Raw genomic sequence first — 14828 nt, 5'->3', positions numbered from 1 at the left:
TCCTGTGCGGCAGCGCTGGGCACGCCCGGGGGCTCCCAGCCCAACCAGCCCTTCATGCACCAGTGATGCTCCCCTGGATGGGCTGCATGTGCTGGGCCAGCCAGGGATGTCCTTTCTGGAGCCCCCACCTTCCCTGGGCTCAGCTGAAATGCCCCCAAGCAGGGACAGGTAGCTGCACCTCCTGCAGCCCTCCCTGCCCAAACCTCCCTGCTGATTTTCTTTGGTTTTCAGGTTGTTTGTAAAACTGCAACAGACATGGAGGAAGAAGAAGTATAGGGAGACAGAGAGTGCAGAGCAGGTAAGGGCAGGGAGCAGATGCCACTTTGCCCCTTTGCCTGCACCTCCTGCTCTTCCTCACCTCTGTTGTAGTTTGTTAGGTTAGTTTGTTTAATTGCTCCCCCATTTTGTATAACGGTTCTGCCCTCAACTGTTTTTCCCGCCACTGTGTTGCCAGTCATTCTGTTGCCTTGGTTACTCCCGCTTTGAGTTATGTCAATCCCCTGGTTAACTCCCAGTTTCCCCCCGCTTGTTTCCTTACATAGAGCATACTCCTCCCACCCTGGCCCCTGCCAGTCTCTCCCTACTCCACCTAATTTTCTAGAAGGTTTCTCACTTTGGGAGTTATGATTGGCTGTGGGACCGGAGCCCCTCCTTTGTTATGTATCGATTGGTCTCCCTTTACTGTCTATTATCATAAGTTCACTCCCTCTACGCCCTGGATTGGTTCTGGTTGAACCCCTCCCCTGGATTCCTCCCCCCTTTATAACTCTGTTGCACTCGTTGGTCGTTGTCACTCCCCGTTGGACTTATGTTAGGTGCAAGCCAGGTTGTCACTCCCTGGCTTGCCTCCATCTAGGCAATAAACCTGACCGTCCCCAGAGAGTGTCTGTCTCTCGTCTCGTCATTCCTTGCAGCTTGATATTGGACTCTCAGCGTGTCTCGTCCACGCGGATGCAGCCCGAAGCCACTGCCGCCAAGGGGTGTCTGTAGGAGCAACCCTGGGGCCCCGCCACAGGGGTTGACTCCCCACCGCTGCAGCTGCCCGCTGGCCACCCTGTTAGCCGCACGGACATTATTTTAAGGCCGCTGACTGCTGCACATCTCTCCAAATCCTACCCTTCCATGGCAATTGCCAGGGTTTGCCTGAGCTCAGCGAAGCTGATTTGCTCTTGGTTCAATACATCATGGATGTCCTTGACAAAGAGGAAGAAGAATTGCAGAAACAGGGAGAAGAACTGCAGAAACAAATGCAGAAAGTGAACACAGATGTCTCCCAGATAGAGATACAGTGTGAAGAACTGGAGTGAGGGAGAGAAGATTGTCAAGATGTCGAGGGCAAGAAAGTAAGTTGCCAGCACTTGTTCTCCAGCTCCTATTCTGATGCGAGAACTGCTAGAACTTTCCTTGGATGCTATTTTCTTCTCTATTTCCTTGGATCCTCATTGTTGACTTGGTGGCTATTTCCTTGGCTATTTCCAATGCTGCTGTTTCCTTGAGTCTTATCTTGCCTTTATTTCCTCAGATGTTGATTCCTTGTTGTCATTCCGGATGGAAGAAGCCTAAGGAAATGCTGTTACCCAGAGACAAGATGCTTCTGCCTGGGCCCTGCTCTGCATCCAGCACCCCACGATCTCAGCTGCTGACTCCATCAGCACTCTCTGCAGAGGAGGATGCTGCTGGTGGCTGCCATGCTTAGGACACCCCAAAGTCCCCTGGAGACTGGGACAGGAGGGATCCAGGAAGCCCCAGGTGTCCCAAGCCGTCACCGCAGCCCAGCCTCTGGAGCCACAGCCTTCCCAGGGCCATGACGTCCTGGGGACACCCTGCACATGTGAACAGGGCCCCCTTGCACAGCCCCCTGTGTGCAGCTGTTGTGTCTGTTCCTGGCTGGGAATGCTTTCCCAATAAATTCTGATTTTATTTATTTATTTATTTTAAGAAATGCTTTGGAACAGCTAGAGGGTCTTGGAAGTCCACATGTTTGCTGGGTTGTGCCCATTTCTGTGGGCCTGCACACACGTCTTCAGGGTTGTGCTTGCGTACCTGGTGCCAGAAGCAGGATTCACATTTGAAGTGACAAGAATCGAACCCCTGAGACGTAGCGGGTGGATTAAACCCCATTCATGACAAGTCTGTTCACAGACAAATCTGACAAAATGAGAAAGTTCAAGCTGCAAAGCAGAACTATGTTGATTCTGACAAACGGCCAAAGGAGGAGGACAGCCGTCACTGGGTTGGACATAATCAGCTCTTCTACCAGGTGTTGAGCCCTGTGAAAGCAGAGGGAGAGCCCAGAGCCACCGTCACCAAAGATGAGCTGCATCTAAACAGGAACCTGGATTTTCTCTCTGACCCATTGGTCCAGAGAGGCCCTGCTGTGAGTAGCAGGAGAGGAGCCACGGCTGAGGAGGAGCAATCCTCTCTAGGTGGGCACCTCCTGATCATGCCTGACACCACAGGAACACACTGGAAGCAGCAGGAAGAAGACTCCAGTTTCCTCAATACACCTTGGAGCCCCCAAGGTCCAGACCTTGAGCCAGTTCCAGGAGAGGTCTTGGAAGCTGTGGCTGATTGTCACCTGCGCTTGCTGGTGCCGGACAAAAGCCTGCAGATGTTCATGGCCCACGTGGAGCGAGCCCTGAGGATGGACTGCAGCCTGCCCCAGCTCAAGGTGGTGTGTGCCAACATGGTCGCAAAGACGGGGCTGCTTCTAAAGGTGCTCAGTGAGAGGAAGGAGAACAAGGGCACCTATGATCGCATGGGCCGGTGTCCTCTGCAACAGAACATCTCCAGGCGCACAGCTTTGGAGGAGGATCAGGAGCCCACAGAAAAGGCAGAATAGCTGCAGGCACTGCTGCGTATGTCCTTCTGGGCAAGGGAGAATGGAAGGAGTAATCCTCTTTCCCCCCATGATCTTCTTTCCTCTTCTCCCAGCCAAAGCCAGAGACCATGGATGACACAATCACGTTTGTTGTATTGCAGTCTATCATCGCAGTCATTTTGGTGATACTGCAGGGTGTCTTGCACGTAAGCCAATTTCTTGTTTGACTCAGAGCTGTCTGTCTTGTAGCTGGAGCGCTCAGGCAACAAACCCCATGTGCCACTGCAGATGGCCCTGCATGTGCTGGCTACATCAGGAGATGTTGTTCCAAGCCTGCAGCTTGTGGCAGCATTCACAGCAGCCAGCTCAGCAGGGTCCAGCCTGCCTGAGGGAAGCTTGTCCTGCCTTCTGTCCCGGCTCTCCCCTGCTTTGCTTTGCTCTCCTGCCTTCAGCCACACTGCAATTAGATTGGGATCTCTTGGGGTTCAGAAGAGCTCGTGGAGTTCTCGCAGAGAGGAACAGTAAATTGGGAAGGGAGGACAGGTTCTTTTTAAAATTGTTGTTGCCGGCACAGACTGGCACGTGTGAAGAACAGGCTGAGTTGGATGAAGGATCTTTGGTCTCCCATGTTCTGTAGAGCAAGACAAGAAAACTCTGGTGTTACACGTCTGCCTCCTTTCCAAGGTGTGTTCCCAGCGTGCTGCAGCTGTTTGCCGACAGCTAGTCAGAAGGAAATTGTGGCTGAGACGGTAACTGCTCCCTGCCCATGCCTCTTCTGTGCCACCAAGCGTCTCTCCTGTGCAGAGTAGCTCCTCCTGGAGCCCCGCAGCCGCGCAGGTGCCGCTGCCCAGGACTTACCCGGCTGTGTTTCCAACACGCCGCGTTTGGGGCAGTCCCGGGCGAGCGGCTCCTGTGCGGCAGCGCTGGGCACGCCCGGGGGCTCCCAGCCCAACCAGCCCTTCATGCACCAGTGATGCTCCCCTGGATGGGCTGCATGTGCTGGGCCAGCCAGGGATGTCCTTTCTGGAGCCCCCACCTTCCCTGGGCTCAGCTGAAATGCCCCCAAGCAGGGACAGGTAGCTGCACCTCCTGCAGCCCTCCCTGCCCAAACCTCCCTGCTGATTTTCTTTGGTTTTCAGGTTGTTTGTAAAACTGCAACAGACATGGAGGAAGAAGAAGTATAGGGAGACAGAGAGTGCAGAGCAGGTAAGGGCAGGGAGCAGATGCCACTTTGCCCCTTTGCCTGCACCTCCTGCTCTTCCTCACCTCTGTTGTAGTTTGTTAGGTTAGTTTGTTTAATTGCTCCCCCATTTTGTATAACGGTTCTGCCCTCAACTGTTTTTCCCGCCACTGTGTTGCCAGTCATTCTGTTGCCTTGGTTACTCCCGCTTTGAGTTATGTCAATCCCCTGGTTAACTCCCAGTTTCCCCCCGCTTGTTTCCTTACATAGAGCATACTCCTCCCACCCTGGCCCCTGCCAGTCTCTCCCTACTCCACCTAATTTTCTAGAAGGTTTCTCACTTTGGGAGTTATGATTGGCTGTGGGACCGGAGCCCCTCCTTTGTTATGTATCGATTGGTCTCCCTTTACTGTCTATTATCATAAGTTCACTCCCTCTACGCCCTGGATTGGTTCTGGTTGAACCCCTCCCCTGGATTCCTCCCCCCTTTATAACTCTGTTGCACTCGTTGGTCGTTGTCACTCCCCGTTGGACTTATGTTAGGTGCAAGCCAGGTTGTCACTCCCTGGCTTGCCTCCATCTAGGCAATAAACCTGACCGTCCCCAGAGAGTGTCTGTCTCTCGTCTCGTCATTCCTTGCAGCTTGATATTGGACTCTCAGCGTGTCTCGTCCACGCGGATGCAGCCCGAAGCCACTGCCGCCAAGGGGTGTCTGTAGGAGCAACCCTGGGGCCCCGCCACAGGGGTTGACTCCCCACCGCTGCAGCTGCCCGCTGGCCACCCTGTTAGCCGCACGGACATTATTTTAAGGCCGCTGACTGCTGCACATCTCTCCAAATCCTACCCTTCCATGGCAATTGCCAGGGTTTGCCTGAGCTCAGCGAAGCTGATTTGCTCTTGGTTCAATACATCATGGATGTCCTTGACAAAGAGGAAGAAGAATTGCAGAAACAGGGAGAAGAACTGCAGAAACAAATGCAGAAAGTGAACACAGATGTCTCCCAGATAGAGATACAGTGTGAAGAACTGGAGTGAGGGAGAGAAGATTGTCAAGATGTCGAGGGCAAGAAAGTAAGTTGCCAGCACTTGTTCTCCAGCTCCTATTCTGATGCGAGAACTGCTAGAACTTTCCTTGGATGCTATTTTCTTCTCTATTTCCTTGGATCCTCATTGTTGACTTGGTGGCTATTTCCTTGGCTATTTCCAATGCTGCTGTTTCCTTGAGTCTTATCTTGCCTTTATTTCCTCAGATGTTGATTCCTTGTTGTCATTCCGGATGGAAGAAGCCTAAGGAAATGCTGTTACCCAGAGACAAGATGCTTCTGCCTGGGCCCTGCTCTGCATCCAGCACCCCACGATCTCAGCTGCTGACTCCATCAGCACTCTCTGCAGAGGAGGATGCTGCTGGTGGCTGCCATGCTTAGGACACCCCAAAGTCCCCTGGAGACTGGGACAGGAGGGATCCAGGAAGCCCCAGGTGTCCCAAGCCGTCACCGCAGCCCAGCCTCTGGAGCCACAGCCTTCCCAGGGCCATGACGTCCTGGGGACACCCTGCACATGTGAACAGGGCCCCCTTGCACAGCCCCCTGTGTGCAGCTGTTGTGTCTGTTCCTGGCTGGGAATGCTTTCCCAATAAATTCTGATTTTATTTATTTATTTATTTTAAGAAATGCTTTGGAACAGCTAGAGGGTCTTGGAAGTCCACATGTTTGCTGGGTTGTGCCCATTTCTGTGGGCCTGCACACACGTCTTCAGGGTTGTGCTTGCGTACCTGGTGCCAGAAGCAGGATTCACATTTGAAGTGACAAGAATCGAACCCCTGAGACGTAGCGGGTGGATTAAACCCCATTCATGACAAGTCTGTTCACAGACAAATCTGACCAAATGAGAAAGTTCAAGCTGCAAAGCAGAACTATGTTGATTCTGACAAACGGCCAAAGGAGGAGGACAGCCGTCACTGGGTTGGACATAATCAGCTCTTCTACCAGGTGTTGAGCCCTGTGAAAGCAGAGGGAGAGCCCAGAGCCACCGTCACCAAAGATGAGCTGCATCTAAACAGGAACCTGGATTTTCTCTCTGACCCATTGGTCCAGAGAGGCCCTGCTGTGAGTAGCAGGAGAGGAGCCACAGCTGAGGAGGAGCAATCCTCTCTAGGTGGGCACCTCCTGATCATGCCTGACACCACAGGAGCACACTGGAAGCAGCAGGAAGAAGACTCCAGGTTCCTCAATACACCTTGGAGCCCCCAAGGTCCAGACCTTGAGCCAGTTCCAGGAGAGGTCTTGGAAGCTGTGGCTGATTGTCACCTGCGCTTGCTGGTGCCGGACAAAAGCCTGCAGATGTTCATGGCCCACGTGGAGCGAGCCCTGAGGATGGACTGCAGCCTGCCCCAGCTCAAGGTGGTGTGTGCCAACATGGTCGCAAAGACGGGGCTGCTTCTAAAGGTGCTCAGTGAGAGGAAGGAGAACAAGGGCACCTATGATCGCATGGGCCGGTGTCCTCTGCAACAGAACATCACCAGGCGCACAGCTTTGGAGGAGGATCAGGAGCCCACAGAAAAGGCAGAATAGCTGCAGGCACTGCTGCGTATGTCCTTCTGGGCAAGGGAGAATGGAAGGAGTAATCCTCTTTCCCCCCATGATCTTCTTTCCTCTTCTCCCAGCCAAAGCCAGAGACCATGGATGACACAATCACGTTTGTTGTATTGCAGTCTATCATCGCAGTCATTTTGGTGATACTGCAGGGTGTCTTGCACGTAAGCCAATTTCTTGTTTGACTCAGAGCTGTCTGTCTTGTAGCTGGAGCGCTCAGGCAACAAACCCCATGTGCCACTGCAGATGGCCCTGCATGTGCTGGCTACATCAGGAGATGTTGTTCCAAGCCTGCAGCTTGTGGCAGCATTCACAGCAGCCAGCTCAGCAGGGTCCAGCCTGCCTGAGGGAAGCTTGTCCTGCCTTCTGTCCCGGCTCTCCCCTGCTTTGCTTTGCTCTCCTGCCTTCAGCCACACTGCAATTAGATTGGGATCTCTTGGGGTTCAGAAGAGCTCGTGGAGTTCTCGCAGAGAGGAACAGTAAATTGGGAAGGGAGGACAGGTTCTTTTTAAAATTGTTGTTGCCGGCACAGACTGGCACGTGTGAAGAACAGGCTGAGTTGGATGAAGGATCTTTGGTCTCCCATGTTCTGTAGAGCAAGACAAGAAAACTCTGGTGTTACACGTCTGCCTCCTTTCCAAGGTGTGTTCCCAGCGTGCTGCAGCTGTTTGCCGACAGCTAGTCAGAAGGAAATTGTGGCTGAGACGGTAACTGCTCCCTGCCCATGCCTCTTCTGTGCCACCAAGCGTCTCTCCTGTGCAGAGTAGCTCCTCCTGGAGCCCCGCAGCCGCGCAGGTGCCGCTGCCCAGGACTTACCCGGCTGTGTTTCCAACACGCCGCGTTTGGGGCAGTCCCGGGCGAGCGGCTCCTGTGCGGCAGCGCTGGGCACGCCCGGGGGCTCCCAGCCCAACCAGCCCTTCATGCACCAGTGATGCTCCCCTGGATGGGCTGCATGTGCTGGGCCAGCCAGGGATGTCCTTTCTGGAGCCCCCACCTTCCCTGGGCTCAGCTGAAATGCCCCCAAGCAGGGACAGGTAGCTGCACCTCCTGCAGCCCTCCCTGCCCAAACCTCCCTGCTGATTTTCTTTGGTTTTCAGGTTGTTTGTAAAACTGCAACAGACATGGAGGAAGAAGAAGTATAGGGAGACAGAGAGTGCAGAGCAGGTAAGGGCAGGGAGCAGATGCCACTTTGCCCCTTTGCCTGCACCTCCTGCTCTTCCTCACCTCTGTTGTAGTTTGTTAGGTTAGTTTGTTTAATTGCTCCCCCATTTTGTATAACGGTTCTGCCCTCAACTGTTTTTCCCGCCACTGTGTTGCCAGTCATTCTGTTGCCTTGGTTACTCCCGCTTTGAGTTATGTCAATCCCCTGGTTAACTCCCAGTTTCCCCCCGCTTGTTTCCTTACATAGAGCATACTCCTCCCACCCTGGCCCCTGCCAGTCTCTCCCTACTCCACCTAATTTTCTAGAAGGTTTCTCACTTTGGGAGTTATGATTGGCTGTGGGACCGGAGCCCCTCCTTTGTTATGTATCGATTGGTCTCCCTTTACTGTCTATTATCATAAGTTCACTCCCTCTACGCCCTGGATTGGTTCTGGTTGAACCCCTCCCCTGGATTCCTCCCCCCTTTATAACTCTGTTGCACTCGTTGGTCGTTGTCACTCCCCGTTGGACTTATGTTAGGTGCAAGCCAGGTTGTCACTCCCTGGCTTGCCTCCATCTAGGCAATAAACCTGACCGTCCCCAGAGAGTGTCTGTCTCTCGTCTCGTCATTCCTTGCAGCTTGATATTGGACTCTCAGCGTGTCTCGTCCACGCGGATGCAGCCCGAAGCCACTGCCGCCAAGGGGTGTCTGTAGGAGCAACCCTGGGGCCCCGCCACAGGGGTTGACTCCCCACCGCTGCAGCTGCCCGCTGGCCACCCTGTTAGCCGCACGGACATTATTTTAAGGCCGCTGACTGCTGCACATCTCTCCAAATCCTACCCTTCCATGGCAATTGCCAGGGTTTGCCTGAGCTCAGCGAAGCTGATTTGCTCTTGGTTCAATACATCATGGATGTCCTTGACAAAGAGGAAGAAGAATTGCAGAAACAGGGAGAAGAACTGCAGAAACAAATGCAGAAAGTGAACACAGATGTCTCCCAGATAGAGATACAGTGTGAAGAACTGGAGTGAGGGAGAGAAGATTGTCAAGATGTCGAGGGCAAGAAAGTAAGTTGCCAGCACTTGTTCTCCAGCTCCTATTCTGATGCGAGAACTGCTAGAACTTTCCTTGGATGCTATTTTCTTCTCTATTTCCTTGGATCCTCATTGTTGACTTGGTGGCTATTTCCTTGGCTATTTCCAATGCTGCTGTTTCCTTGAGTCTTATCTTGCCTTTATTTCCTCAGATGTTGATTCCTTGTTGTCATTCCGGATGGAAGAAGCCTAAGGAAATGCTGTTACCCAGAGACAAGATGCTTCTGCCTGGGCCCTGCTCTGCATCCAGCACCCCACGATCTCAGCTGCTGACTCCATCAGCACTCTCTGCAGAGGAGGATGCTGCTGGTGGCTGCCATGCTTAGGACACCCCAAAGTCCCCTGGAGACTGGGACAGGAGGGATCCAGGAAGCCCCAGGTGTCCCAAGCCGTCACCGCAGCCCAGCCTCTGGAGCCACAGCCTTCCCAGGGCCATGACGTCCTGGGGACACCCTGCACATGTGAACAGGGCCCCCTTGCACAGCCCCCTGTGTGCAGCTGTTGTGTCTGTTCCTGGCTGGGAATGCTTTCCCAATAAATTCTGATTTTATTTATTTATTTATTTTAAGAAATGCTTTGGAACAGCTAGAGGGTCTTGGAAGTCCACATGTTTGCTGGGTTGTGCCCATTTCTGTGGGCCTGCACACACGTCTTCAGGGTTGTGCTTGCGTACCTGGTGCCAGAAGCAGGATTCACATTTGAAGTGACAAGAATCGAACCCCTGAGACGTAGCGGGTGGATTAAACCCCATTCATGACAAGTCTGTTCACAGACAAATCTGACCAAATGAGAAAGTTCAAGCTGCAAAGCAGAACTATGTTGATTCTGACAAACGGCCAAAGGAGGAGGACAGCCGTCACTGGGTTGGACATAATCAGCTCTTCTACCAGGTGTTGAGCCCTGTGAAAGCAGAGGGAGAGCCCAGAGCCACCGTCACCAAAGATGAGCTGCATCTAAACAGGAACCTGGATTTTCTCTCTGACCCATTGGTCCAGAGAGGCCCTGCTGTGAGTAGCAGGAGAGGAGCCACGGCTGAGGAGGAGCAATCCTCTCTAGGTGGGCACCTCCTGATCATGCCTGACACCACAGGAACACACTGGAAGCAGCAGGAAGAAGACTCCAGTTTCCTCAATACACCTTGGAGCCCCCAAGGTCCAGACCTTGAGCCAGTTCCAGGAGAGGTCTTGGAAGCTGTGGCTGATTGTCACCTGCGCTTGCTGGTGCCGGACAAAAGCCTGCAGATGTTCATGGCCCACGTGGAGCGAGCCCTGAGGATGGACTGCAGCCTGCCCCAGCTCAAGGTGGTGTGTGCCAACATGGTCGCAAAGACGGGGCTGCTTCTAAAGGTGCTCAGTGAGAGGAAGGAGAACAAGGGCACCTATGATCGCATGGGCCGGTGTCCTCTGCAACAGAACATCTCCAGGCGCACAGCTTTGGAGGAGGATCAGGAGCCCACAGAAAAGGCAGAATAGCTGCAGGCACTGCTGCGTATGTCCTTCTGGGCAAGGGAGAATGGAAGGAGTAATCCTCTTTCCCCCCATGATCTTCTTTCCTCTTCTCCCAGCCAAAGCCAGAGACCATGGATGACACAATCACGTTTGTTGTATTGCAGTCTATCATCGCAGTCATTTTGGTGATACTGCAGGGTGTCTTGCACGTAAGCCAATTTCTTGTTTGACTCAGAGCTGTCTGTCTTGTAGCTGGAGCGCTCAGGCAACAAACCCCATGTGCCACTGCAGATGGCCCTGCATGTGCTGGCTACATCAGGAGATGTTGTTCCAAGCCTGCAGCTTGTGGCAGCATTCACAGCAGCCAGCTCAGCAGGGTCCAGCCTGCCTGAGGGAAGCTTGTCCTGCCTTCTGTCCCGGCTCTCCCCTGCTTTGCTTTGCTCTCCTGCCTTCAGCCACACTGCAATTAGATTGGGATCTCTTGGGGTTCAGAAGAGCTCGTGGAGTTCTCGCAGAGAGGAACAGTAAATTGGGAAGGGAGGACAGGTTCTTTTTAAAATTGTTGTTGCCGGCACAGACTGGCACGTGTGAAGAACAGGCTGAGTTGGATGAAGGATCTTTGGTCTCCCATGTTCTGTAGAGCAAGACAAGAAAACTCTGGTGTTACACGTCTGCCTCCTTTCCAAGGTGTGTTCCCAGCGTGCTGCAGCTGTTTGCCGACAGCTAGTCAGAAGGAAATTGTGGCTGAGACGGTAACTGCTCCCTGCCCATGCCTCTTCTGTGCCACCAAGCGTCTTTCCTGTGCAGAGTAGCTCCTCCTGGAGCCCCGCAGCCGCGCAGGTGCCGCTGCCCAGGACTTACCCGGCTGTGTTTCCAACACGCCGCGTTTGGGGCAGTCCCGGGCGAGCGGCTCCTGTGCGGCAGCGCTGGGCACGCCCGGGGGCTCCCAGCCCAACCAGCCCTTCATGCACCAGTGATGCTCCCCTGGATGGGCTGCATGTGCTGGGCCAGCCAGGGATGTCCTTTCTGGAGCCCCCACCTTCCCTGGGCTCAGCTGAAATGCCCCCAAGCAGGGACAGGTAGCTGCACCTCCTGCAGCCCTCCCTGCCCAAACCTCCCTGCTGATTTTCTTTGGTTTTCAGGTTGTTTGTAAAACTGCAACAGACATGGAGGAAGAAGAAGTATAGGGAGACAGAGAGTGCAGAGCAGGTAAGGGCAGGGAGCAGATGCCACTTTGCCCCTTTGCCTGCACCTCCTGCTCTTCCTCACCTCTGTTGTAGTTTGTTAGGTTAGTTTGTTTAATTGCTCCCCCATTTTGTATAACGGTTCTGCCCTCAACTGTTTTTCCCGCCACTGTGTTGCCAGTCATTCTGTTGCCTTGGTTACTCCCGCTTTGAGTTATGTCAATCCCCTGGTTAACTCCCAGTTTCCCCCCGCTTGTTTCCTTACATAGAGCATACTCCTCCCACCCTGGCCCCTGCCAGTCTCTCCCTACTCCACCTAATTTTCTAGAAGGTTTCTCACTTTGGGAGTTATGATTGGCTGTGGGACCGGAGCCCCTCCTTTGTTATGTATCGATTGGTCTCCCTTTACTGTCTATTATCATAAGTTCACTCCCTCTACGCCCTGGATTGGTTCTGGTTGAACCCCTCCCCTGGATTCCTCCCCCCTTTATAACTCTGTTGCACTCGTTGGTCGTTGTCACTCCCCGTTGGACTTATGTTAGGTGCAAGCCAGGTTGTCACTCCCTGGCTTGCCTCCATCTAGGCAATAAACCTGACCGTCCCCAGAGAGTGTCTGTCTCTCGTCTCGTCATTCCTTGCAGCTTGATATTGGACTCTCAGCGTGTCTCGTCCACGCGGATGCAGCCCGAAGCCACTGCCGCCAAGGGGTGTCTGTAGGAGCAACCCTGGGGCCCCGCCACAGGGGTTGACTCCCCACCGCTGCAGCTGCCCGCTGGCCACCCTGTTAGCCGCACGGACATTATTTTAAGGCCGCTGACTGCTGCACATCTCTCCAAATCCTACCCTTCCATGGCAATTGCCAGGGTTTGCCTGAGCTCAGCGAAGCTGATTTGCTCTTGGTTCAATACATCATGGATGTCCTTGACAAAGAGGAAGAAGAATTGCAGAAACAGGGAGAAGAACTGCAGAAACAAATGCAGAAAGTGAACACAGATGTCTCCCAGATAGAGATACAGTGTGAAGAACTGGAGTGAGGGAGAGAAGATTGTCAAGATGTCGAGGGCAAGAAAGTAAGTTGCCAGCACTTGTTCTCCAGCTCCTATTCTGATGCGAGAACTGCTAGAACTTTCCTTGGATGCTATTTTCTTCTCTATTTCCTTGGATCCTCATTGTTGACTTGGTGGCTATTTCCTTGGCTATTTCCAATGCTGCTGTTTCCTTGAGTCTTATCTTGCCTTTATTTCCTCAGATGTTGATTCCTTGTTGTCATTCCGGATGGAAGAAGCCTAAGGAAATGCTGTTACCCAGAGACAAGATGCTTCTGCCTGGGCCCTGCTCTGCATCCAGCACCCCACGATCTCAGCTGCTGACTCCATCAGCACTCTCTGCAGAGGAGGATGCTGCTGGTGGCTGCCATGCTTAGGACACCCCAAAGTCCCCTGGAGACTGGGACAGGAGGGATCCAGGAAGCCCCAGGTGTCCCAAGCCGTCACCGCAGCCCAGCCTCTGGAGCCACAGCCTTCCCAGGGCCATGACGTCCTGGGGACACCCTGCACATGTGAACAGGGCCCCCTTGCACAGCCCCCTGTGTGCAGCTGTTGTGTCTGTTCCTGGCTGGGAATGCTTTCCCAATAAATTCTGATTTTATTTATTTATTTATTTTAAGAAATGCTTTGGAACAGCTAGAGGGTCTTGGAAGTCCACATGTTTGCTGGGTTGTGCCCATTTCTGTGGGCCTGCACACACGTCTTCAGGGTTGTGCTTGCGTACCTGGTGCCAGAAGCAGGATTCACATTTGAAGTGACAAGAATCGAACCCCTGAGACGTAGCGGGTGGATTAAACCCCATTCATGACAAGTCTGTTCACAGACAAATCTGACAAAATGAGAAAGTTCAAGCTGCAAAGCAGAACTATGTTGATTCTGACAAACGGCCAAAGGAGGAGGACAGCCGTCACTGGGTTGGACATAATCAGCTCTTCTACCAGGTGTTGAGCCCTGTGAAAGCAGAGGGAGAGCCCAGAGCCACCGTCACCAAAGATGAGCTGCATCTAAACAGGAACCTGGATTTTCTCTCTGACCCATTGGTCCAGAGAGGCCCTGCTGTGAGTAGCAGGAGAGGAGCCACGGCTGAGGAGGAGCAATCCTCTCTAGGTGGGCACCTCCTGATCATGCCTGACACCACAGGAACACACTGGAAGCAGCAGGAAGAAGACTCCAGGTTCCTCAATACACCTTGGAGCCCCCAAGGTCCAGACCTTGAGCCAGTTCCAGGAGAGGTCTTGGAAGCTGTGGCTGATTGTCACCTGCGCTTGCTGGTGCCGGACAAAAGCCTGCAGATGTTCATGGCCCACGTGGAGCGAGCCCTGAGGATGGACTGCAGCCTGCCCCAGCTCAAGGTGGTGTGTGCCAACATGGTCGCAAAGACGGGGCTGCTTCTAAAGGTGCTCAGTGAGAGGAAGGAGAACAAGGGCACCTATGATCGCATGGGCCGGTGTCCTCTGCAACAGAACATCACCAGGCGCACAGCTTTGGAGGAGGATCAGGAGCCCACAGAGAAGGCAGAATAGCTGCAGGCACTGCTGCGTATGTCCTTCTGGGCAAGGGAGAATGGAAGGAGTAATCCTCTTTCCCCCCATGATCTTCTTTCCTCTTCTCCCAGCCAAAGCCAGAGACCATGGATGACACAATCACGTTTGTTGTATTGCAGTCTATCATCGCAGTCATTTTGGTGATACTGCAGGGTGTCTTGCACGTAAGCCAATTTCTTGTTTGACTCAGAGCTGTCTGTCTTGTAGCTGGAGCGCTCAGGCAACAAACCCCATGTGCCACTGCAGATGGCCCTGCATGTGCTGGCTACATCAGGAGATGTTGTTCCAAGCCTGCAGCTTGTGGCAGCATTCACAGCAGCCAGCTCAGCAGGGTCCAGCCTGCCTGAGGGAAGCTTGTCCTGCCTTCTGTCCCGGCTCTCCCCTGCTTTGCTTTGCTCTCCTGCCTTCAGCCACACTGCAATTAGATTGGGATCTCTTGGGGTTCAGAAGAGCTCGTGGAGTTCTCGCAGAGAGGAACAGTAAATTGGGAAGGGAGGACAGGTTCTTTTTAAAATTGTTGTTGCCGGCACAGACTGGCACGTGTGAAGAACAGGCTGAGTTGGATGAAGGATCTTTGGTCTCCCATGTTCTGTAGAGCAAGACAAGAAAACTCTGGTGTTACACGTCTGCCTCCTTTCCAAGGTGTGTTCCCAGCGTGCTGCAGCTGTTTGCCGACAGCTAGTCAGAAGGAAATTGTGGCTGAGACGGTAACTGCTCCCTGCCCATGCCTCTTCTGTGCCACCAAGCGTCTTTCCTGTGCAGAGTAGCTCCTCCTGGA

The sequence above is a fragment of the Zonotrichia albicollis genome, chromosome 23, assembly GCF_047830755.1.
Source record: "Zonotrichia albicollis isolate bZonAlb1 chromosome 23, bZonAlb1.hap1, whole genome shotgun sequence".
In the NCBI taxonomy this organism is placed as follows: domain Eukaryota; kingdom Metazoa; phylum Chordata; class Aves; order Passeriformes; family Passerellidae; genus Zonotrichia; species Zonotrichia albicollis.
This window is presented reverse-complemented; position numbering follows the sequence as displayed.